The sequence below is a fragment of the Pogoniulus pusillus genome, chromosome 26 (genome assembly GCF_015220805.1).
Source record: "Pogoniulus pusillus isolate bPogPus1 chromosome 26, bPogPus1.pri, whole genome shotgun sequence".
In the NCBI taxonomy this organism is placed as follows: Eukaryota; Metazoa; Chordata; class Aves; order Piciformes; family Lybiidae; genus Pogoniulus; species Pogoniulus pusillus.
This window is the reverse complement of record NC_087289.1, coordinates 8,983,201-9,010,065: the sequence shown is the minus strand read 5'-3', so window position 1 is coordinate 9,010,065 and position 26,865 is coordinate 8,983,201. Positions and strand designations below refer to the sequence as shown.

Sequence of the window (26,865 nt, the reverse complement as noted above, 5' to 3'; positions counted from 1 at the left end):
ATCTGCCCCCATCAAGTCTCTGTCCCCATATTCTGGAGGAGAAAGGTGTGAGAGCTGAAACACTGCAAGTGACAGCAGCCAAGAACACTCAGAAATAAGGTCTACACTCACTGCTCTTGGACTCAGAGGAGAGCCAAACTGCCAGGCAGTGACTGTCCTGCAGGGGTGGAGTACACACCTCAAACCAGACTTTAATTTGCTTGGGTATATATGTAAAAATAGTGGGAAACTTGGTCCTAAGTTGGACTGAACGTGAATTATATAAAAATTATATCATGTCTAATTGTTTTAGTGATGTGGACTTCAGAGACTGGCCAGTGTAGATACACATTTCATTTGGCAGCCACAGCAATTCTTAAACCTGCAGCTAGAACATAGCTCAGACATGAAGGCATAATAGTACTGTCTGAATAGTCTGATTTCCAGAATTTAGGTGGAGTTTTGTCTTATTTTAGCATTGTAGTAACACTTTGATAGAGGGAAAGACAAAGTTCATGGATTTTAGAGTTGCCATTCAACAGGTATAGGCCATTACAACATAGAAGGACCTCTTGCATGTTCTTAGCTGACTTAGGTTAAATTATTGGGCTAGGTTTGCAGTGAAAATAAACAGGCAGCATCAGTCTAGTCACTGCTTATTCACAAATAAAGTTTTAAAAAAAACCATGCCTTAGTTTAGTAAGTGAAAGCCCAAAAGATTGTGAATGTTGCAAAACTAACAGGGAAAAAAAAAAGGTGCCTAACAAAGTATTTAAAGTAGCTCTTGTAATTTGTGTATCATCTACTTACAGAGATAAAAATCATCTTGGGACAGAGAGAGTCACAAAATAAACCCAACAATTCAAACCAGATTTAGCAGTGCCTGTGGTTCTCCTCTATGGAAAAGACTTTGACAAAGAAACAAGAGTTTATTTTTAATCCAGTTTTGGAAGAGCTGCAGCTGTGTATTGCTTAATAATTTAGTTTATTAGAGGCAACAACTGTCAAAAATCTATACAAACTAATTTGTCGTGCAGCAATTTTACATTATTGGAATCTTGTTATAATCTGACTAATGCATGCTATCGCTTTCTAACCATGCCTATAATTGGCTTCTTGGCTGCAGAGGCCTAAAGACAGTAATCCAAAATATCTTCCAATTACACTGAAAAATAAGCATGTTTGTGGAGAGTTACATTACTTAATTTTCAGACTCAATGGGCTTTTAATAATCCAAGATAAAAAAAAAAAAATGTTTGCACAAGGACACTGCTTTTTTTTTTGCTATTCAGAAAGTTGCATGTTTGTGCAGGAAAATACCACCTCGAGACCTGTAAATGCTGAAGAAGCACATATTGAGATACCAATGGAGCATGAGATGGAATAATCTATTCCGACTTCATACATTCAAATTAAAGAAGAAACCAAATCCAGCCATGAAAAAAGTCCTGTATCTCAAAACATACGTAGAGGTGACTCCTAATCATGAACTTGTTTGACTATATGCAAGTCTGTGTTGTCCTTGCCTACAATCCTTCATGGGCAGCAGTTCAAAACACAAGAACTTTGTACAGGAATCATTGCTTGATATTCCCAGAGCACAGTGTTTGACAGACACTTTCACTGCATGACCAGGATTAGCATATAGCTAATTTTAAAGATGCTTCAAGTGCTGTGGGCCTCCCGTGTTAGTACTTTGACAAATACAGTTGAGTATTTTTGATAGAAAAGATTAGCAAGGAAATATTACAAGAACAAGCAGGTGTGCCCAGATGGAGATAGACTTCTTAGCAAAGAAGAAAACACTGAAATTACCACTTGGAATGCAAGAGGGTTTCTGTGATTTTTTAACATGCTGAAGATTTTTTTAAACTACTAGAGAATCTTAGCATTTGTCTGCAGATTAAGTGCTCACCTTGTGATGGAATTTCATGATTACAGTGAAATCAACAGGATTACATTACAAACAGGACTATATGCACAGATACAATAATCCCTGAGTCACATGGAACTGAAAATAAAAACAACTGTCATGTAGAAAGACAGATTTTAAAAACACACAGGGACAAAAATTGCAAACCAAATCGCTGACAGTCACTTCCAGCATGCCCCAAACTGACTGTGAAAGAAATGCCTAAAGTGTCCTGCCGAGTTTAAACCTGGGCCTTGTTATCTGCCTTCATATACAGCTCCAATTCCTGGAGCAAGCAAGTGCTTCAGTGGTGCCAGTTCTTCCTCAGAGCACTGTGAACTCGATGAACACTACCAGCTGCACTTTATCAATGGAGAACAACTGAACCTTAAGCACTTCTTCAAATGGCCTGCTTCCCAAGTGATGCCTGACACACCAATCTCTCCAGCTCAGCTTGCTGTATCAGTAACACAAGTTGTTTTGGGTTGGTCCTCTGCCCAGAGCTGTACATGCACCAGGAAGTACACAAGAGTCAGAAAGGAAGGAAAAAAAAGAAAAAGCAGAACAGAACACTTTGAAATCTTTGGATACCTGCAACAAAACGGAAGCAAGAATTTTGCTGCAGAGTCTGTCTATCCTTAATTGTTTCTTTCACAACTAGAAAGCTATGAACAAGGCTAATATACACAGAGGCACAGCTTTGGGGAGATAAAAATTCAAAGAGTTCATCACATTTGAAAGGACACAGATAGTTGCCAGGAAGGCTATGAAAGTTCAAGATCCTGCACTATACTTCTGGTACCATCCATAACTGTGCCCTCCAACAAGCCAGCAGCTGTAGCACCCCACCCTCCATCCAAAGTATAGGGTATTAAAAGGCAGAAAAGTGCATCTGCCTGTTAGACATTTGGCACTAACAGGGTTTTTTTCCCCACACTTGCACGAATGCTGAGAAGACCTCAAGGCAGAAGATACATCAGGTGGTCAAAGGTACTGCTGATGCTTCCACTAACAGGTGAGTTTCACAGATAACAACAGCCAGCAGGGTTTAATCCAGCAATAGCAAATGCTTTCTAGGACACAGCTTAAACCTCCTAGGACAGCTAGCTAAATGAGTAACGGGGACATGTTTTCTGTTTCCCACGAGTTAAGAGCTCACAGCAAACTTACTCACACAAGAAGGATGAAATGCAGACAATGCACAAAATTTCACAGCCAGCTGCTACAGTGCAGGATATCACCGTACTGCTTTATCAAGCTCAGTGGAATGCATTTAAACATGTTTGAATACATGACAAACAGATCTAAAAATATCAAGCACATGCAAAGTATAATGTGTCTTCCCACCTTATTATAAGTTCATTTAGGAATTCATTAAAAGGAGAAGTATCACATAGGCTTTTTAATTCACAGATGAGTGTAAGTGCAAGAGAGAAAGGAGGAGGCAAGGTGAATAGGTGGAAGAGAAAGAAACCTTTGTGGAAATGTATCCCATCAGAACATAACATCTCTTTGGTATAGTAACACATGCACTGTGAGAAGTGACATGCACTTGCTTTTGTTGTGCTCTGATCCCAAAGGACTGAGCTTCTTATGACATGCCCCTTTTTATTTCATTCTTCAGTTTGCCTGTGAGCTACCCACTTCCAATGCAGGACGAAAAACTGCCCTATGCCTTACGCAGGAAAGCATATATTAGTGATGCTAATTTAGAGCTCTTAAATTAAGGCAACATGTGGGCTATGCATCATTGGCTTTCCTTTTAGACCTTGCTTCAAGAGGAAGACTTTTCATAACACAGTTTAAGTGCCATTACTTTGAAACCATCACTCTCAGAAAATGCTTTTGAGAAACACAACCACCTTTGCTTTCAAGCTTTTGATTGCAAAGGCACATAAGCGTGAATGTTACTGAAGCCAAAGTTTCAGAATTAAACATATATGCAAAGAAGGATACACAGCACAGATCAATAATACATGCCTATAGATAAGCAGAAAAATAGACTTTAAATATCCACATAAGTATTAATTAGTTATTAGTATTAGACCTCTGGTCTATTTCCCTTCAAATTAGCCACCCACTAGCAAAATGTCAATTGCAAAACAAGAGAATGTATTTATAGGCAAACCTATTTTGAGTTTTTGAAGAGATGTCAGCCACTGTTAAATCACAATACTCCTACTGTATGTCTACATAGTTTTAACAGATAACTTTTATTATAAGCAACTATGCACAGAAAGCCATACTGGATTTTAATATCACATGAGCTGATGCAAATATTTTTCCACAAAGAAGTTTACATAAAGAGAGAGAGGAAAAAAAAAAGTAATGTTAAGTAATTCATCTGCAGGAAGCTTGCTCGGATGCTGGCACAGCCACATCTTACACAAAGTCACACTGGGTCCAAACTACATCCCCAGTGAATGTCAGCTCATCAGGATGGAAGATGCACTTTATACATGGCTACATCCTGAATTGCAGAGTTTCCTCCATGACCTCTCTGGCTTTTCCTCTGTCTTGGAATAACTAAGTATAGTCACCATGGGATGCCTCCTGTTTGCAGCTTCTGCAAATGATGTAATGACTTCTCTGGCAAAACCAGACCATGTTGGGGATTTCAGAGAAGGCTAAAAGTCACTGCAATGACATGTTAAAGAATGTGGCCTATTCCATTGAGTTTTCTATTGGTTTGTGTTTTGTGATTTGCTTTGAAAATGGTTCTCCCTTTCTCTTTCCAGATGCCTGACACTATCTGCAGAAAAAGCAGGAAAAAGCAGCATCCTGCAGAGGTTCACTGGAAATGGAGAGCTGGCAGGAGAAACCCTGGCAATAAATGCTAAATTGCCTGAAGCCTTCTGCTGAGAGAGAAGCAAGACTCATTGTTTTGGGTACGTCTGCCATAGAGAGGAAACAGAAATCGAGAAAGAATTACATACAAACAGTTCTGTAAACAAACATACAGCTAAAGAACAGCATCTCCTCAACGATAGGTGACCTGTACTCACATTTTGGGGGAAAATAACCTATTTCACATGTTTATAGCAGATTAATTCAGAATACTCAGAAATGTCTGAAAGGCAGACTACATAAACACAGTATTCACTGCTGTTCATCATTCCTCTTGGTATAATATCACACCACCTTCCATCAGCTCACAGAAGTCCGCTCTTCTTAATAATGCCATTTATAGAACATCCTGCTACAGCTAGCTCTTTTATTCTTGAAACATAAAAAAGGCAATATACTGTTGGAGCGAGTCCAGAGGAGGGCTACGAAGAATATCAGAGGGCTGGAGCACCTCTCCTATGAGGACAGGCTACAGAAGTTGGGACTCTTCAGCCTGGAGAAGGCTTTGAAGAGACAGTGTAGTGGCCTTCCAGTATCTGAAGGGGGCCTACAGGAGGGCTGAGGAACTATTTACAAGGTCTTGTAATGACAGGACAAGGAGTAATAGGTTTAAATTGGCAGAGGGGAGTTTAAAACTAGATGTTAGGAAGAAGTTCTTTACAGTGAGGGTGATGAAACACTGGCTCAGGTTGCCCAGGGTGGCTGTGGATGCTTCCTCCCTGTTCAAGGCTAGGTGGGGTGAGGCCTTGAGCAACCTGTTCTAGCGGGGGAGGTGCCTCTGCCTATGGCAGGGGGTTGGAACTGCATGATCTTTGTCTTTGAGGTCACTTCCAACCTAACCCATTCTATGATTCTACCCTTAAGATTTACATGAAACCAGAGGCCCTGTGACAGCTGCTTCATGTCTCGTGTATTCAGGCACACCAAAGTATTTGTACAAAGAAATCAATTGTAGCTGCAACTAATTTTGCACGTTGCCAAATGCACCTTTAAATCCATGGGGAGTGATGAGAAGTCTGATTTAGCAAAATCATCATTTGAGAACAGGATTGTCTATGTTTTTCCACTTCCTAAGTTTTCCTTTTATCTTAAAATTCGCTTTGATACTATGCTATTGAAACTAGAGGAGTCAAAATTGAGAACAGGAAACAAGAGCTGCAAGAAGAAACAAAATACAAAGCCAGCTGGGATCCAAATCCACTTTCATCACATGGGATATTTTTATACTCATTGTACATTTTATTTTTTCTAATAACAGCCACATATGTAAGCAGGAAAGCAGAAAGGCACTTTAAAGGGAGTTATGAAAGAAAAGATGAATGCAGTCCCATCCATCCCTTGCTGGACTTTTACTTTATATATGCTGAAAATATTTAAACCTCAAGGAGATAATTTCAAAGTTTTCAGGATTAGTGTAGACTTGACCAGCTAAGTGAAAGTCTCCACTATCAGCAAATTCTATTCAAGCAATGTCTGAGGATCCACATGTCTTATAGCTATGAATAAAAACCGGAGCCCAGCTATCAATAAGCAAATTTGCCTCTGTATCTGTAACACTGCAATCTCGCACCACCTGCTTTATATCAACACAGCACGAAGTCAAGACCCAGTTCATATCTTTCAGTTTTCCTCCTATGCCGAAAGAGTTTACTGCAACAGCTTATCTTAAAACATGAAAGCACCATCAGCAGAAGGAAAAGATTACTTTCATTTTAAAATCACTTTTTAGTTATGCTTATCCTAGGCAAAGCTGGCACTGCAGAGGGAAGGACATTTGACATGAATTTTATGGTTTAATTAATCTTAATAGAAATAGGGATAGAATTTAGAGGTTTGGGGATGTTATGGAGATGAAGGTAAGTGGTTTTCTGGGAACTCCTGGCTCATACAAACCACTCAAAAAATCCACAACAAAAACTTCCACAAACCACAGAAAAAGAACAAGCCAACAACAGACACTTCATGCCTGTTGCCGGTAGATGAAGACCCATGTCTAAGTACAATATCTTCAGGTAATTACTGCATATCCTAGAAGTTCCTTGCCACTGCTGAGGGTTGCATTCTAACAGAGAAGCCACAGGATTCATAGTCAGTCTAGGTGCATCTCCTGGTAACAGTACTCTCCCTCAAAGATGGCAGGGCAGATGCCTTTCCACTGACCTGAAACAAATTAATTCTAACTGAATATTCAATTACATAACTACAGAAACAAGAGATCCTTTGCCATCATATCCTTCACCTGAACTACAGTTAAGAGAGTCAAATTTGATGACCCTGTGCAGTACAGCAAGAAAAACAGACTTGGTTATTCACTTATACAATTTTTGTGGATGACGATGAGGGCAAAAGGCAACTCAGGCTGTGGAAGGCTGTCAGAGGCAGAAGAATGAGGCAGGACTGTCAACTTCAGCTCCTAAATCTACTAGGCCCTTACAAATGTTAATCAAATATACGTTAAAGTGTTATTTTCTGCCTCAGGTGAAGCAAACTCTGTCTATTCAGAAAAGCAACACTCATGAGAAAGGCATTTACTGAAGACACACAAAAAAATATAGCTCATTTTGTCAAGAAGAAAATTGAGACCACTTACAAGTAATTAAAGGTTTGCATGGCTTTCTAGACCTAGGGTACTTTACATTCATACATACATACTATCTTTTCCTAAGTGCCAGAAAACGACAATAGCAAATCCATTTTTGTTCCCTTTCATATTGTGACGTAAATTATTTCAGCGTTAACTACCCCTGACAATGCAATCAAAACCTGACCTGATTTCTAGACACAAATGAAGCTGTGTTGCTCACAGCATGGTCTTACTTAACCAACTTCATCCCTATTTAACCTGCCCCTCAATTTCATTTGTAATACTGAAACCTGGGAAAAACAAACAAACAAACAAACAACAACACAACAAACCAAAGCTACTACATATCTGCGTCTCAGAGGAAAGTAAGCAGGTATGCATGCAGGGGAGTGGGTGGCAACCCACACCAGTGTGCTTCAGTGACTTGTAGAGAAGGAAGAGACAAACAAATCTATGTGCAGAGATTTTATCACCTCTCTTTACTGCAAAACAGACAGCAACTGAATTATAAGGGTATAAGGCCAGGATTATATAAAACAAACAAAAAAAATCTCTGGTAGTCATCATCTTTACTATCAGTATAAATCACAATGTGCCTTGATACGAACCCTTGTAAAGCAAACTCTGATGTGGTTAGAATCATAGAATCTTAGAATCAACCAAGATGGAAAAGACCTCCAAGATCATCCAGTCCAACCTAGCACCCAGCCCTATCCAGTCAACTAGACCATGGCACTAAGTGCCTCACCCAGGCTTTGCCTGAACACCTCTAAGGACCGTGATTCCACCACCTCCCTGGGCAGCCCATTCCAATGCAAATCACTCTCTCTGCCAAAAACTTCCTCCTAACATCCAGCCTATACTTTCCTCGGCACAACTTGAGACTGTGTCCCCTTGTTCTGTGGCTGGTTGCCTGGCAGAAGAGACCAACCCCCACCTGGCTACAACCTCCCATCAGGTAGTTGTAGACAGCAATGAGGTCACCCCTGAGCCTCCTCTTCTCCAGGCTAAACAACACCAGCTCCCTCAGCCTTTATACACACTTGGATAAAATGGAGCTGTTCAAAAAGATCTACAAAACACACAAGGAAAAAAGCAACACATGCAACACATCATGGGGATTTTACTCATCTCACTTAAATGTTTTCTATCTCAGGCACCTCTCTTCTTGCTCAAGGAACCTTTACAACAAATAAACCTAGACACTACAAACATTATTATTACTACTGTTTATTTGAGGAGCAGCAGTATCCAAAAGACCCCTTTTCAAGATGGGGGCCCCATTATGCTAACACTGCACAAAAACGTTAAGATTTCATGCCTGTGCTGAAAAGATTGTGATCTAAGCAGACACCATCAATAAACAACATAAAAGTGAAATGTCAACAACCACTAAAAAAAACCCAAAACCCTCCTGTGGAGGACTTTTGTTGTTTTGTTTTAATATATTTTCCTTAGACCATCTGCTACTCTTTCTTACTGACAAGATTGTCCAGACTGTCTGCATCACTGCTGACTGCTGCCTCTGATTCTGTCCTTCTAGCATAGCCCATTAAAAATAAATACAGTTTTCTAAATCCTCTTCTGTAAGAGGCAAAAACCACTGAAGAGTATTCAAAGATAATGAAAGTGCTGAGATGTAATATAGCTTTTCTAGTCACTCCTGAAAGTCCCTGTTGATTCTGAGTTAGGATAAATATGTTGATTATCACCATCTTTATCTAAATTCAGTAAATTCTCCTCCAGTCAGTGAAATTAAACATTTGCAGTACAGAAGGAGAATTAAATGCTAGCCCTTGGTTTACGTGCAAACAAATTAGATAAAGAGCTATATAACAAGTCTATTCTGTGTTTGGAAAAAACCCACAATCTACATACACCTAGTCCTGAGAGAAGGTTGTTTCTTCTTCTAACCACACAGCAAATAGCCTCCTGCAGATTAGGTCCTTGCTCAGCCCCGCTGAACACAGCAGAAATAGGGGCACTGAGCTAGATTGCAGACTAAGAAGCAGGGAAGTGTTTTGAGGGAAAAGACAGAGAGGAAAGGAAAACCCATTATGGGAACAGGCACTTTTTCTGTTCTTGGCTGTGGCTGTTGGGCTGAGTTAGAGAATGCCTTATTAAAGAGCTGAAGCTCTGGAAATGTGCAGCCATTATCCTAGTGCGAGACAAAGCGTTACGCATGCACTTCTGCCTGTCTAGGATTCCTTCCTTCAGCAAATATTTAGAAGATTGAAGATTCTCAAAACAATTTATTTTTGTAGATGTAACAAAAAAAAAATCCATACAGCTTGCCTAGGTCTGGTTAGAAGTGATAAATAGATGCATTTCCTACAGTGAAGTCCACACTTTACAGATCCTGCAGCTGCTTCTCTCATTGCAACTTAATACAGGAGACGAAGCAAAAACTCTTCCTCAAAATGCTATATTTTGGGGGATTTTTTGGCATTCACCTGTTAGTACAGAAACTATTCTCCCCCTCCTCCTTCCAGTATATTTCTGCTTTTCAAGAGCATTATTCTTTTCATTTAATGCAAGACATCTACCATGAAATTCTCCTAGAAACACACAGCAAGTCAGGTAGCATTTTACCTTTCAACAAATCCACTATACTTAAGGAATAAAAGTGTTTCCTCTATGCAATTCTTCAACTAAGCTTCCTAATTATAGCACTCTTATCACAGGATTTGAACATATGATAGCAAAGGCACCGTAGAGCACACTGAATTTAAAGTCCTGGTAGCCACAAAAGTGCTGCTAGACCCATGCAGACAGTAACACAACCCTGACACAGTGTCCATGCAGGGACTTACTTATATTAACCAGCCACAGTGTTATCTTCTAAGTTGTTCTTAGAGATAATTCAGCTCCAATAAAGGAAGGGGTGTGGATATCTCACTGGGCAGTCGTGTTTTACCCAGTCAGGCCCTCTTTTTTGACCTCCTGGCAATTTTTCATGGGTGTAGCCAGAAAAGCTATGTGAGGCAGGGCTATATGGATTGATTGATTTATGTAAGTACACTGACACACATTTGTTTCCCAGTAGAAGATTCCCAAGGAGGTAGCACTGCTCAAATAAAAAGAAGAAAGAGAAAGGTAATGACAAGCTGCCAGGGTGAGAGTAAAGAAGTGTAGTTTTTCTCTAACCCAGATCTCCAAGCTCATTTCACTGTGCCTGCAAGCCACTGTAAATTTTCCACCAGATGAGTTAAGTCACAACATGTGGAACAATTAATTTTCTTCTATGCTTTTTCTTCAAAAGCAAGCACTGTAGTTCCTAACTTATAAGTATTGCATAGCTGGGATCTTCTTAAGTAGGTGTCACACAGCTCTAACTTGGCACTTCTAGTAACACTCTGCTCAAGCTTTGCCTCTGCTGATTTTTGTCCATTTGTGATGCATCAAGCAAAAAAATCCCAGCTCAGTCTTGGGATGACAAGAGAATCTTAGGAACCCTCAAACCAAGGATTTTTTCCATAAGCATGCTATGTATAGATGTCACGAGTTCTCTTTGGAAGGCTTTTGATTTTACATATGTAACACTCCTTTTCAAAGCATACATTTGAAGACATTTACATAGCAGACTAATGTGTTTTCTATATCAGACAAAAAAAAAAAAGAGTCTAAGACTTGTTAGGTGCATCTGAATTTACTGAACTATAAGGTACATATGCATTATATTGCTTCCTCTCAGGTGACAGTTTTTGTCCCATGTTCCTCACAGAAGGATGTGATTTACTTCTACACACGTCATACTTGTTAATCTGGCAAAACAGAACACAGCTGAAAGAGAACTGATGACCTCTTCAGGTTACACAAGATTAAGCTTTCTTATCTTTCAAAGACAAAATCTGTTATTCCACAAACAAGCTGTGCTTGTTAGGAAGACCACTGGGCTCTTCCCTTGAGCCCAGCTTGTATTAACAAGCATCCAACTTAAACCTTGTGAGGCTACTCTGCCTCCTGTTATATTACTGAAAGATTACCCCAGAATCATATCCCTGTGTTGAATGAGACCTGTTTCCCAATTACCAACCTGAATATACTCCTTGCCAAGATACACACATTTCTTCTTGTCCCAGTGCTGTCTTCAGTCTAACACAGAAAAAAATCTAACTTCACTCAAGTCTTTATCAACTCTTCATGTGCTTTAAGAAAGCAAATACATATTCTTTGATTTTAGTAGCTAATATACTCAAGTCTTTCTGTCCCTCCATCATTTTCAAGAGATAAGCATTCATGTCTATTCAGAAGTGCACAACCCTGCATTTTGTGCTCTGAAATTTCAGTCCATCTTTACCACTTAAGTCCTAAAGGTCATCCAGCATTTCCTGTGAGATTCTCTACTACTCGTCCATACAGAGATCATATCTCCCATTTTTATGTCACTGGCAAATTTTACTGTGCACTCCTATTTTTGCTGCCAAAGTTCATTATTGAATACTTTAAAAGTCAGCCCAAGACCAATTCTTCAGATAGCTAACTTCCTTTAGGCACAACACATCCCCTGTGAGCACAAAGTGATAGGACCTCTCTTTAACATGCCCCTTATTGATGCCACAAGTCTTCTACAACATTTTGTCAGTATTTTAATGAATCATTTCCAACACAGAACTGGAGGAAGCATCATACTACACTCTAGACAGATTAGCTCTACCATATTTTTTTGCCTAAACCCAAAAATGCTTTTGTAAAGAAAACACAGATACCACTATAGGGCATCCACAAAGCTCATAATGCTTAAGTCTTGTCTATTGTGATCGTGGATACATATATAGACACCCACAGCAGAGTAGCAACACTTTCTCAGTTCCCTTATCATGCAAAGTCAGAGCTCCCATGACCTCCAGACACTGGGACATTTAGACTGAGATATTTCAGACAATTACAGTTATGTTCTGCCATGTAACATTCATTCTTCTACAAATGCTGCAACCTACATCCCACTGCAGATGACCAAAAAAAGAGTGGCAGTGCTTATTCCTGTAGGCTAGGAGGTGGTTAAATATGCTGAAAAACTTCAGTTGGCTTCAGCAAAGAGAACAGTGGAACAAAACTGGACAGTCTCTGCAACAGTGTATTCACTCACCTCAGCTTCCAGTTTGAGCCAAAGACCAGGATATGCAAGAGTCTGCCCACTAACTGCACTGGACTTCCAACTAGTAGCCTGCTAAACTGCAACAGCATAGAATATCCTAGCAATTACCAAAACTGAATTATTCAGCACAAAAGGATGTTGGGTTTTAGAAAAAGTTAGATATAAAAGAAACCAGAACTTAGGCCAGTGGAAAGGTATGTCAACAGTCTGTTCTAAGCTGCATTCACAAAGTCCTGAACATACCAGTCACTGGCTTACTGCAAAAACATGAAAACTAGGAGAGAGGAGACAGCACAAATGCTCTGTTTCTATTTGCATCACTAACAGTCACCTCCTCACAATGTTTTCTTGTGTTCAAATCCTCTTATCTACTCCCCAAATTACCCACTGCCCAGACGGTGAGTATCCAGAAAACATCTTCTGCACCTCTGCCACTTCTTGGTTAAATCCATTCTCATGGCATATTAGTAGAATAATACATCAACTGTTGCAAATCTAGCTGTTATAAACCAGGTTCCATGGAAGCAGGATGGGATTCCAGCCTTTTCAAATGCATTTTAATGTAAAATGCTGACATCAAGTCTTAAGTTCATTTGATTATTTTTTCTGTTTAAGTTATTAGCAATCACTTTTTCTGGCATTCTTTTTCTGTTCCAGTTCAGTCACTCAGCTGAATTACTTGAACTCCTGATGAACTGTACCAAAAAAAGGGAAAATTAACTAATGCCTCACTTGGTCTTGTGACCATAAAACTTCTGTTTTCATTCCCTCTTTAACCTTTGACCATCTATTTTTCCCCTTAATTTGTGTGTTATGTACCTGATAGTTTTTAATGTGTTTCTTTTATTCATGAGAAAAAGAATCTGCTGTGACAGTTTATCCCCCCTCTATTCATTTTATCCACTGCTGACTTTATTCTAGATACTCATTAATAGGCAAGCACTTAAACCCACTTCTTTACAGTCTATCATCCATGCACGTTATTTGACTTACTGTATTCTCTTTATCAGAAGTGCACGGCTGTATTCAGAGAAAGTGTTGACTATGCTAAGAGAGGAAACAAGCTCACAGAAGACTGAAATGGCTGATTTTGAACACAGGCAGTTACATCTAAACATGAGGAGGAGCTGCTTTACAGTGAGGGTTATGGAGCACTGGAACACTCTGCTCAGAGAGGTGGTAGTCCAAATCTCTGGAATCATTTAAAGCCTGCTGTGATGCTGTCCTGTGCAGCCTGCTCTACATGAACCTGCTCTGGTGGGGTTCAGGGTGGAGTAGATTATCTGCTGAGGTCCCTTCCAACACCTATCATCTGTGATTTTGTAAAAGCTTGTTTGGTAGCTTATTAAAGTCTTCTCTGTTTGATGTTGTTGTCATAGACTGGATCTTATTTATGCTACTGAGTTTACTTTTTCTTTTAAAACAGATGTCAAACACTTCAACATGTGATAAAACACCTTCAAAACACATGTAGACTGTAATAAAATATGGTCCAAGTATAGCCAAAATCAATTAAAGGGGAAGATTTCACCAACACAATTAACAAGGACAAGTCTTCCAACTACGGCTCACGTATGACATCAACACTCCTCATTTGCACAAACATTAAATTCGTGGATATCAATCTTGCATACATATCAGCCCATCAAGTCCCTTCTTTTGAACAAGGTTTTTGTTTTTCTTCATTAAATCACATTAAGAACATCACATAATGGTCATTTACAAGTGCACTAACCCAGTGACTATGATCTTTACTTCTGCTCTTACAATGAACTAGAGACTTGGCACACAAGTACAGGCTTTTCTATCTGACATCCATGATGATAGACAGAGATATGCAGGGGTCTTGGTTTTAGGTGGCTAGCAGGTCTTCATTTCTCCTAATTCAGTATCATTCCCCACAGCCTACAGACTTCCTGTTGTTCTGCAGCAATATTCATTATCTCCAATTATCAACACCACTGAAACTGAAGGCAGCTTTTACTTTTGTTTACTTGAACCAATCTCAGCTCTCTGTTGTCAAGGAGGCAACCAGGATCAAGATCTGATGGTACAAGTGACACATTAACATGGTTTTCTGGCAGTAAGCCCTGATTGCCTCTGGACACTTGTGCTCCAACACAAAAGAGCCTGTCCTTGGGTTTTCTCTATGACATCTTCCTTCATGTACACCTAAGATCCAGTTCATTTTTTTCTCAAATGAAGCAACAAACTTAGTCAAGAACATATAGCACTGTATTTCTAATTCTTTTATACAATAGAGTGGGGAAAGGGTCATTTCAGGCCATAAGACTTCACCATGGGCATATGGCAGTGAACCTACAGCAGCAACATAAAATCTCCCTCTCTTGTAAAGCAGATGGCATGTTGATCAAGTAAGATATAATCTAATGCTAGCTGCACTACTACTGCTACTATTAACTACTGAACCAAAACCAGCATAAAGTAGTAAAGGCACAAAAAAGGAGACAAAGACAGAAGAGGTGAAGGAGATAGATGATGACAAGAAGAAAAACACAGAATAAAAAAAGCTGTAACATAAAAATCCACTGCAGGAGAAACAGCCCAGATTCAGGTACTTGAGACTTCAATGGCAATAGGCAAGGAACATGAATGACCCTCATCCTATTTTAGAGGCTGGTCTCCTAGTCTGAGATACTGGCTCGGTTCCCTTTGCTCCTCTGGACTGCACTGGGCACCTGCCAGGGGCTACATATCCTGGTGGCTTAGATAATGACATATTTATGATTCTGCCGAGAATTCTTAGTCAAAGCTTATTTCTGAACTGCAAAATGCTTAGAGACTCAGCAGACGAAGTTCTGACAAATGCTACTTCAAAACAGGACCACCACTACTTCAAGGAGTAGCTTTTCTTTCAGGTGATTCATTCAGTAGTGTATTTTAATGGTAGAAAGAGGAGCCAAAGTGTTTTTTTTTTTTCCTTCTCAATCAGAAAGGGACTTCATCATTGTGTTTAACTTTGTTTCTGTTTTGCAGAAAGCACCAAAAAGCAAACCAAACACAACAAACACCACAAACATATACTAAAAAATTAACCCAAAAGAAACAAACCCAGAAAATTTAAAACTTTCCAAAACTGGATCTGAATGTAGTAGTAGGTAAAATTTTTAATGTTTATCACAGCAGGCACCCTACCACACCAGTTTCTCTTCTGTACCACATTATTTTCACTTCCTCTTCAAAACACATAAGGCTAGATCAGCTAATTCATGCTGATCCAATAAACAGAACTTATGAACACTCTGAAATAATTGTTCAGTGGTAAACAATTATCAGGCACTTAACCTTCCTTCACTAATAATAGCGTCTACTGATTTTAGTAGCAGAACATTCCAAAATTTCACTTCTAGACTATTTCAAAAACTGCTAGAAATATATTACTTTTCTCCTTATAAACTTGTACTCCATAAACTGTACAGCCAACAGTGATACATGTGATGAGGACTTACAGCCCCTACTGCTGAAAATGCTTTCAGGCTTGGTTAGCTTTATGTATTTGCCTCTCAAAAGAGCTAGCCCTACACTTGAAAGTTACACGTACATATACGTGTATGTACCTGAAGAAAAAGCACTTTGGTCTTGTAAGGTTATTTATTTTGAAGCAACTACTAGTGTCTCTTGCAGCCAACATCTGAAGTACTGTCAAGTCTCATAAACTCTTGAAAGCAGGAGTCTCTGTTTTCAGTATAATGAAAACCAACCTCCAGTGTTACTGTCTTTCAGAGGTCTGCTCAACCACAGATTCTTTCACATATACTCATGGATGCGAGATGACATTCAGCTCCTGCTGAAATGAAGTCAATTTTCCAATTTCTGTGCAAGCCCTGGAGCTAGCAGCATGGACCTCTCATTGTCCTTGATGGGTGCCAGCAGAGGCAGGGCTTCCACAGCAAATATTACTCCTCCAGTTGTGGGTACAGGCTTCCGCCCTCTCCCTTGTTTGTTTTCCCTGCATGAGATGATTTTAACATAATGGACTGGCAGAAGATTAATCTGGTAGACAGATCAGCATTTAGATGGGCTTAACTGCTGTGGAACCACAAGCTAATAGTTACATTCATTTATTCCTTGAACTGTCTTCTACAGAGTGGCAAGGTCACAGGACAACACTATGGAAAGCATCACAAAGATTCAAAGGGCTGGCTGCAGTACTATGGAAGCTTTTGCAGACATCATCTAATCCCTTCACTGAATGTCTTTTTCTTTGGAGTGACATTCATCCTTCCCAGCTCCCTCAGTCACTCCTACTGTGTATGGGCTAAATCCACTGGTAGATAATAACACTGTAATGTTGCACCCATGGAATCTCCTGACCCAAGAGACTTAGCATCTACAGAGTTCTTCTTTAACAGGTCTTTAACCTGTAAGAGCAGTTGATGTAACACACACAATGGGTGTGTTATACCTTTAAAATACAGTATGATATATTCACCTAGAGCAGACATCATTGAAGAGAATGGATTTAAAACACCTACTTTGTATTCTTCTCAAGAGACTACGAGGACATGACTTTGCTGTTGATCGCACTCTGCTTTTCCTGGAGACTAAGTAACTTCATTCTTACTGCCTATTCTTAAGACTTTGCCTGTGTCAGCTTGCAAAAAAAAAGTGTAACATCCTCTGTTCTCCTCTGCAGGAGACTAACCATGTTGATCTTCAACAAACTAACCACTCAGGAAGAGATGGAATCAAGAATCCAAGTATAGTGTTTTCCAGCATGCCTTTCAAAAGGCACATATTTATGCACATGCACACACACAAAGGCCTGCTTCAACCACTTGTAGAAGACAAAAAGGCAACTTGTTTTGCTTCTAAAACTTGCAAGAGAATACTTCAAAGGTATAATGGAAAATACCTCTTGGGTAAAAACTACCTGTTCCACCACAGAACAAAAAAAAATCATTTACTGAAGTCTTTATGGAAAGCCTGACATGTTCTTTTGCTTAAGCCAAAGGTCCAGGACTTCCTATTTTTATTTCCAGTACATTCATTAATCCTTAAGTACCCAGTTAACCACTCTCTAAATGAACCTTTAAAATCCTAGAGAAAGGAGCATTATACAGTATTTTTCCTCCACTTTACAGCCCATTTTTAGTTAAACCTTTGCATCTTTCCTTTGAGTCTCTGAGAAACATTGTGGTTGGTTGGAGGAATGGGAAGGAGAACATTCACCAGCAATTACAATGTTTTTGAAGACTAACTTATAGCGTACCCTATTTAGTTATCAGTCAACATATGATACAAAAAAAACCCCATCTTTGATTTACCTTTAAAATAGAAAAGCAAAGGAAAAAAAGAGTTGTAATTTCTTTGTTTTGTTTTGTTTTTTTTTAGTACTTTAGAAATGGAGCTAGAACTAACAATAATGATTAAAATACCAAACAAAAATGTACTGAACATGGGTAGCCAAATTAAATCAAGTCTAGTCTGAGAATATGCAAACAGCTTTTTTTTCAGGTCAACCTTTGGCCCATACTTTGTCTGCAAACACCAGAGAGAAAAAGAACACAATAAAACCCCATAAAAGTATTTTTTTTTTCCTATAAACCAGATTAACTTATGATTACTTTAAAGATGATTGTGTGTCTAGTTTGTCTCTTAAATCTACATTTGAGCTGTTCAAAGTTAATTAAGAGATGAGTAATTGTTCAGAAATCTCCAGAACAATGAAATATTACAACTTTTACCACAAAAGCAGCCCTTAAAGAAAAGAGTGGAAAGTATTTCACTTCGCTATGAGTAACAGTTGAGTATGTTTTATGATCACTGTAACAAGTAGCATACCCTTGAGACTGTGCAATTCTGAATTTCTAATATAATTCACAGGGAGAAAATTAGAACAAAATGCAGCAGCATTTCAAGTACAGTCTCTCAGTATTTTAAAATTTTATGAAGTATAAGGACTAGGTTAATATGGAATGAGTCATGTTTTTAAGAGGGGCAGTAATACAGACTGGTGTGTTAAATCATAACTGAAAAACCTGCTCGACTAAATAAATAGAAACTGAAATAAAAAGAAATCAAAAGTACCTCTTTGCTGGAAAAAGGTCAACAACAATAACATCAATTTAGAAAAGGCTGAGAGCACTGCTAGTTCCAGTTTTGGACAGTTAAAACACAAAGCTAAGAGACCAGGTAAAAAAAGTACCTTCCCACTCAAATCCATTGCCACCAGCTGAAATTCATCCCAAATCAATATACACTTCTGTCGACATATCAACTCTGAGCCCAAACATCAGTCTATTAAATGACATACACACTTGGTGCAGATCTTCCTACCTCAGAGCAACATTTACTTTCCTTAGTCCCAAACACATGCTGCATTACATTCCACTCCAGGATGTCTTCAAGAGCAAGAATCACTTACTGCATTTCAAAGTAAAGCAGCTACATCGAGGCAAACTCTTGGAATATCAGTTTTGCTCACAGGTAAGTGCATTTGAGGTTATAATTTATTTATGTATTCTTCAGATCAATGTCCATACACAAACCAAACGGACCTGAGTTCAGCTCTCAGATCCCAAATTGAGTTCTCAGAGCTAGTGGTTAAAAACTCTCAAACTTCTGTACCAAACACAATGACCTAGAGATGCTTGAAATTCAAAGCTTAGGCTAGCATTTCATGCATTTATTTTTTAGAGGTAATGACGCAATTAACATTCCTGTACATCCCAACTGTGACATTACATGATACCAAAACTGATGAAAAAAGACTATTTGATCAAAGCTGAAGCAGTAATTTCCAGTCCTCCTCTTCAGACCTCATCTCTGCTTTCTGTCTGCACAACTATCAGGAAGCAAAACTAAACCATAAAGACAATTTGCAAATGCAAACTTCCAAGAGTTTGTAACATTGGAATAAGAAAATCACCTCAACCAAGCCTCTTTCTATAGGAACTCAGATCTTAGCTCCATTAGTCTTGCACTCAAATGTGCTGATGCAAAATTTGCCTGGCACTGTGTGGGTTTGTTACAGGAGATGCTGTTAGTAGTGAAACAGCCTGCAGAGAACACCCAAGTGGGGGCAATATAGCACCCGGCTCAGCTATAGCTCGCCCTGAGCAGGCTTTTGGCCAGAAGAGGAAGCAAAACCAGTTACCCACAGGATGAGCTGTGTTATTGTCAAGTGACATTTGTCACTTCAAAATTAACAGGCTGCTTTACTTTACACAGGATAAAATCCAGATGCAGTGGAAATATTTTTATCCAATAGAACGATAGTCTAGATGTTTCTTTAAAAATGTTAAAAATTCTGTACTTCTGCACTAAAAATGAGTTATTCTAAAACTACTATTTGCAACAGAGGACAACTTCTGGTATATCTGCAGGAAAGAACCCCATTATAGACAGTCAGTTAAAAAGGTACTTACCATTGGCAGTGCATTGATATGCAGAAGTTTTCCTTTCAGGTGCCTCTTGCTACAGAAGGGTGATGCTGAAAGGAAATAAAGACATAGGAAACATTACTATTCATTATTTGAAAATGGTGATGTCAACACAACAAAACATTATCAAGCCTGGGCCTTCACAGCTCTTGCAGCCTACTCAGCTCAAGGCGCTGCGTGATTCCCCCTGAATTTGTGCGCAGTCCAGAGCAGCAGCGCTCAGGCACAGGAGGACACGCAGGGCTGGGGTTTTGCATATATCCTGTCACTACCCACATCACAGAACCGCTCCGGAGGGGAGCCCAAAACACAGGCCTTTGAACAAATAAGCCTGTTGAATGAAGCACCATCAACCTCCAGGCCATTTCACCCATTCAGCAGGAGCACACACAAACAGAACAACTTGCGTATAAAACCACGGCTGGATTTTGCCTTAGCTCTCCAGAGAAAGCACTGGAAAGTTAACTAGGCAGCTTACAGTATCTTCTGCTCAGGCCAAATTTCTTCTGGAAACAAACCTCAACTACTGACTTCTAAATTATGAAAAGCCCCAAACAAAAAACAACATTCCAGTAGTTTGACCTCCAAAATGGTTACTGTAAAGCAGTAAAGAAATAATAATAAATATAATAAATCTATTTTCCTTACACATATTGGAGTAAATCAATTTATGTACACAAATGTGCCTGTGCACTCAGTTACCAACTTCTGCATTGACCTCGATAGTTTCAAAGAACACCTTATACCACTTGTTGGCAACATTTGACAGCAGGCACAACGCAACAGTCAAGGGGAATCTTTCCCATCTTCAAAACCTTAATCCTAAACCCCCATTCTCTCTTACACCGTAGCAATACATTTATGCATATAACAATAAAATAGTTAAGTAGAAGCAAACACATTTTAATGTCCAAATTTGTTAACTTCATCCACAGTAACACTCATTTTTATTCAGTAATGACAATTTTTATTCACATTAACATTTCTAAGTGGTTGCTATTGATATAAATACTTGCCAGACTACTTAAGGAAATAATCTAATCACCCACTCAGAGAGCAAGGAAAGGGACAGATGAACATGAGCAACTAGAAGTATTATAAGACTGCTTTTAGATTAAACTATTTACAAAGCATCCATAAACTGCTTTTAAAAACTTTTATTATGACTCATGATCAACAGAAAGTTCTCATGTGTAATTTCTTTTTAAGTTCAACCAGTAGTGTTTGGTTTATTATGAAGCCATTTTCAGACCTGGTCAAAACAAAACAAAAAAATAATAATAGTTATAATAAAAATTAAAAATAGAGCTGCAGCAGCTGGGCTTTTTTTTTTTTAATTCCTAGAAGATCCCACCACACCACCAAGACAGGCAGAAATGTAACCTTCGTAATGAAACTGAGAGCTGCTGCAGAGGATGCTGAAGAATGCTGGGAATTCAAGGAATTTGCAAACATGCTCTTGTTTTCCTGCTTAGCTGTACTGGTGTTGCAGAAATTATGTAAATAGACTGAGGAAAACTCCACTTCTCAAGTGGCATGGCTTTCTATGTGGAGCTGCTCAGATGGTTTTTCTCCCCAGCCAGAGCTGCAGGGCAGCAGAGAGAGCTTTATCACCTTGCTCAGCAGACCCCATAAAAAACATTACTTGCTTACAAAAAGAGTTCTCCTTAAAAGCAGAACAAGCCACCAACCAATACTCTTTTGAGAAGAGTCTACATCATTACAAGAGCTGTGTGCAGCAAAAGGCAGAGGAGGGCTCTGCTGCCCCGTTCTGAGCATGAAGCTTGGTTTCGGTTATTTCATTTGGGAAGGAACATGGCAAACATAAATAAAAGGATGATTGCACAAATATAAACCATTTTCTTCAATGAAAAAAGGCTTTCTTCAGTACACACTGCCCAAACTGTCTCCTTCCAACACCTCTTTGCCCTTGTGCAATCTTCTGAGTGCAGTACTTATCGTCAAAGCCAGAGAGGGAAACCTTTCTGTCTGATCCGTGGAAGAGGCTTCTTGTCCTTCGCTTTATAGCTAAACAGGGCACTGACACGGAAAGAAGCTGGAAGCAAAGACTCAAGAGAGCAGAGAATGAGAAAAGAAAGGGTTCACTGACTCTGCTTCATTCCTCACTCATGTTAATTGGTTGTAGGCTCCAGTTTTAAATAAGGGCGCTTCAAATGACACGTAAACATTTAGAAAACACTGCGATGTCCTTCTTCAGAATCAAGTATGAGTACAAACGCCTCATCAGCAGCTTTTTTCTTTCCAAGTTCATCCTATTAGACTTTGTCATGTTGGCACGTACCTAGAAACAATGCAGGGGACAGCTATAATTTATTGATTTTAGACTCTCACTCGCTTTCCTATGCCAACCTTTATCTATGGTGACCAGGTGTAGCAACAGCTACACTATGTGACAAAGAATCCACCAGACGCCCTTGAAGCTGATGAAGCACACCAGGGTGATGCACAAATGCTTGTCAGTTTGGATCCTTCTTGGAGGGGCTAGGAGGCTGACCACTAGCTGGACTGACAACACCTTCAGCATTGACTGAGTAGTGCTCCCATAGAATTAAAAACAAGATTTTGCTGCATGCATAGTTACCACCATTAGCCACACTGGGCTCTTCTGCACATGAATGGCACACCTGTGTCTCCCCTCCCATGACACCACACCCAAACACTCAGTACAATGCCCACCATCTCAGAAAGAGCATCCCACTACAGTGCATGAAGCAGCACTAACACCTACAGGCATCAACTCTTGGGACTTGTTGCATGCAGAGCTGGCAAAAAGGTCCAGGCAAACAGGTTACACCAGACAAGCAGTTCCCATCTGCAGAGCCAAGACTAACATGCCAAACCAGCTACCAAAAAAGTAAATACCAACCCATGCTGCTAGCACAGACTGGGCTGCTGTTATTGACCAAGTAATAATCATGTGGTACAAACCTGAAACCACAGATAAAAACAACCATGGCACTGCACAGTGACGAATCTGATTATAAACAGATAGCACAGATGCACAGTGACATTATTTCTTACCTGTTTCCAAACATAATCAGTTCAAAACAAGTATTTCTCTAGAAGCTATTTAGAAAAATGTTTAATCATTTTCTTCAAGACATGCCACCTTCTATGCTATTTTCTCCTGCTCATCCACTAGAGAAGGGTTCACGCTATGGCTAAAACAATGTTTTCTGCATGAGCTTTGATTCACTTCTGTTCCTCATGTGAACTTCTGCACTTGTGTTTTTCTTCTAATCCTCTTAGGATCACTCTGTTTATACTACTTTCTGAGATTTTGGTGCTATTTGAGCTTTAACAATAAATTCAGTCATTAGCTGTTGTGCCTTGTGAATCACAAAAGCCGTCTAAGGACACAGCATCTTTTCTTCTAAATTCTCCTCCAGTATCCTGCTTTTATCTGCATTCAATATCTGGAAAGAGTGTCCAAATCAAAGCAGAATTAAAAATAACTAAATCCTGGATATTCCCCTCAGTAACTAGGCTACAAAAAGCACCAGACAATAGTTTTAAAAGCCTAAATTGAAAACTAATCACTCAGTTGAATCCTTCTTTTCATTTGGTTAATAGGCATACGCAAAACTAGCGGCAATTCTACCACTGTTGCGCTTGGAACATAAACAGAGAAAATCGAAGTTATTTCTTTTAATCACAGTTACACAGTGACGTATGGCAATTTTTACAAACAAATCAGCAATTCTGCAGTAACACCTGCTTTTCAGCTGAACTGAGGTAAACACTAACAAAAGTTCAACAGAAACACATATATATTGGGGAGGGAGGAGTGTAGAAGTCAGAACCACACACAAAACTGCATTAAAAGTTGCCATTACCTGCAGCACTAGTAGGTAGCAATAAGGTCCCTAGTAACAAAACAGCACGCACAGACTGCTCCAACACCGATTTGAGGAGCATGCCAGCAGCACAGCACTGGAGTATGCTCAGATGGAGAGGAGTTATCACTGAGAGTGTTCTGCAAGAAGCCTCAACAGCAAACACTAAGTATCAAAGACCTGCCCAGAGACATATCCACCTATATTCCTAAACTCTACCTGAAATGGCTTTTCTCTGTGAATTGAGGAATCTTTACATCCTGATTTTGGTTCTACCTTTACAGCCTCTGCTGTATCAGAAATATGGAAAAAATCCCAATGCAAGTTAACATTCTGGATGGTCCAAAGAAGAAATGTTTAAAATATATACTAGTATCACATGAAAGTTGTATAACTTTCCACACCTCAGATATATTCTTTCACATACCACGGCACCTAACCCTACAGACATAGGGGAACCAACCATCAAAACAAAACAGGTTCTTTGAGAGGATAAAGAATAAGCGGCAGGTAAGCAGACAACACTGCTCTGCATAGAAGATCATCCAGACACAGGAATTATGCTTCTTCATCAGTGCACAGAAACAGGATTCACTGTGTGATGAGAAAGCCAGGAAAACTCAGACCAGAACAAAAGAATATTGTAGCAACTATAGTGAAGTTTAATCACTGACTGCTATAGAAGTCAAAAACTGAGGCAATCACAGAAACTACCTTACACAAGCCCACTGAAAGGAAAGGAAGCTAAATTGCTGGAAAGGAAACTATCTTAGCCAGGTCTATTAAACACACATAACAGACCAGAGTAATCTCATCAATATCAATCAGTTGGTACCACTGGGGAAGAAGGGACGGTGAGCTGTGCTGCAGCAAGATTGTGCTTTCAAGGCATTTAAATGAAATTCATTAGTAGGTAACCCAATTCACATAAACTGAAAGTTAAAAGATCCTAGAGAATGAAGTTAAATCCAGTCTAGACTGGGAAAGAGTATAAACAGCTATTACTCAAAGCCCTGAGTGGTACGTGAAAGGACTATGGCCTCTAGAGTAGTCACAAAACCCCACATTGTTCACTGGCTGCTACATCTAGGCTGGGGGTCCACCTGTGTAAACTGAAGGTAGTTTCTAATTTGCATGGCTTGTTAATTTTCTGAAAAAGAAGTGAATGTGACACATCAGTAACAACAGGATCACGCTGACAAATCATTTTTTGTGCTTTTACTCTAAGTTTTATTTAAATTCCTCACTGCAAGATTAATTTGAGAAAAGGCTGGGAATAACAGCTTGCCAAACTGAGTGCTCTCAGCAGACTCACCTCAAACTGGAAAGAGAAGAAAAACATTTTGTTGTGTAAAAAAAAAGAATTAACTCAGCTGAGCCTTCACAGCTGAACAGAGGCAGGCACCAGTTTCTGTCAACAAGGCAATGTCTTTGTAGGGAACCGATAGCTGCAAGGTTACCTGCGCTTTTAAACTGCTCTCAAGTTTGGGGATATAGACCAGAGTTCAAACTGCTTCCCTGAGAAAAGATACCTTCTCCCCTTACCCAGCTTCTGCTAATGGTACCAGTTCTGACTGTGGTTTTAGATACTCAGGACAAGATATTCCTCTGCTTTGGGATTAATGACGGCCTTGCAAAAGAGCCAATCCAGATTACAGAAAGCATCAGAAATTGTTACAGTGGGGCAAAAGCACAACTGCCCATTTCTTAAAAACCTTAATTTACTGAACTCAGTAAAATTCTGCCTCACATTTGGGAGGTGGGATACATATCATAAGAAGACATCACCTTTGAAAATGGGTTCAAAACATTTCCCTTTTCTCCAGCAACAGGAGGACATGTCAATATTGTGCTATTTTTAACCCTAATGAATGCAACTATTACTCAACCTCCCTTGCCCTCAGTAACAGTACCACTACCACCCTTACTTTCCTCTGGCAACCAGAAGTCAAACGGAGCATTCTTGAGAGCAAAAGCTCAATCTAATGAGCTGCAGAGGACATTTAGGCAATGCAGCAGGACTTGAGATCTGCTGCAAGACACAGCATTTGCAGGCGGTTTGACGTCAACAGGCTCAAGAAGTCCTGCTGTGGCCACTGACCCTGAACATCACATACACCCAGGGCAGTAAAAGTCGTGGCTTTCCTCCTATCTGAGAACATGTTAGGAAGGGTAGTCGCCATCCATCTGCCTTGCAGGGAATTTGCCCCCATTGCAAAGTATCTGGTTCAAAAATAGATGCATACCAAAGTGTTCTAAAAATCCATCTTACTTCTGATATTGGGAATGTAAAAGTAATAGCATAGTCTGAAAAACTGAGATCCAAGAATTCTTCTAATACAGTCCTCAAAATCACAAGCTACTTTTAACACTCAAAAGCACTTAAAAATCCATAGCTAAGAAAATATTTTTCTGAAAGCTTAAAGTCATACCAGAGGTCAAAAGTAAAGTCTGTGGTGAAGCTTGGGCTCATACACTCCAGATGCTCCTAGGATGCAGCTCCCTAAAATAAGGTGTTTATAATGTATTCCAGATTCTTCCTATAATTATTACTGCTAATATTATTTTGAACAAAGCCAGAGAAAAACATAAGCCTTTTACACTGCCAAAAAAAGGTAACACTGACTGCCCTGAAATCATCCATTAAACATATCAAGGTAGAATTAGGTTGGTTTTTTTTTCAAATCCAGCTTATTAAATGCTGCTACACTTCTGCTTACAATTCCCTATCATTTTCCCAGGAATTAAAAAAAAATGAGTAATATTTAGTATATAATGGACTTGTGCAGTAGCATCACCCTTCTACAAAAATTCTGTGTCTGGGTCCTATTTTCACACAAATAACCTACATATTAAGTCCTTTCTATTTGGGCAAACCCCACGATTAAGCAGCAGTTCAAGATGCCCAAGACTACACAACACACAAGGAATTTCTCCCTTTTTCAGATCTCCACACCCTACCATTAGCAGACAGCATCATCCTTCCAACAAACCCTCCTGTGTCTGTCCTCCTCAACCTCCCATCGTTTCTCTATCTAGGGTGATTCTGCAGCATTACAGGAGAGGTCTGACTCACAAAGAGTTAAAACTTACACGGAGGGAGCTGTCGTTGTTCATGCACTGGCTGTCCAGCCATGCCTGCTAAAAGGACAACTTATTCTAACACAGCAGTCACTGAACTG

At 39.5% G+C, this 26,865-nt stretch overlaps 1 protein-coding gene across 3 annotated transcripts in view; it reads right to left on the bottom strand.

Annotated features, from left to right (window-relative positions):
- Positions 1-26,865, bottom strand: part of TBL1XR1 (TBL1X/Y related 1) — a 118,838-nt gene that overhangs the window by 48,739 nt on the left and 43,234 nt on the right. For all 3 annotated transcript variants that reach the window (XM_064164705.1, XM_064164706.1, XM_064164707.1), the window contains exon 2: positions 19,812-19,876. The gene's annotated coding sequence lies outside the window, so the exon portion shown is untranslated. The remainder of the gene's footprint in view (positions 1-19,811; positions 19,877-26,865) is intronic.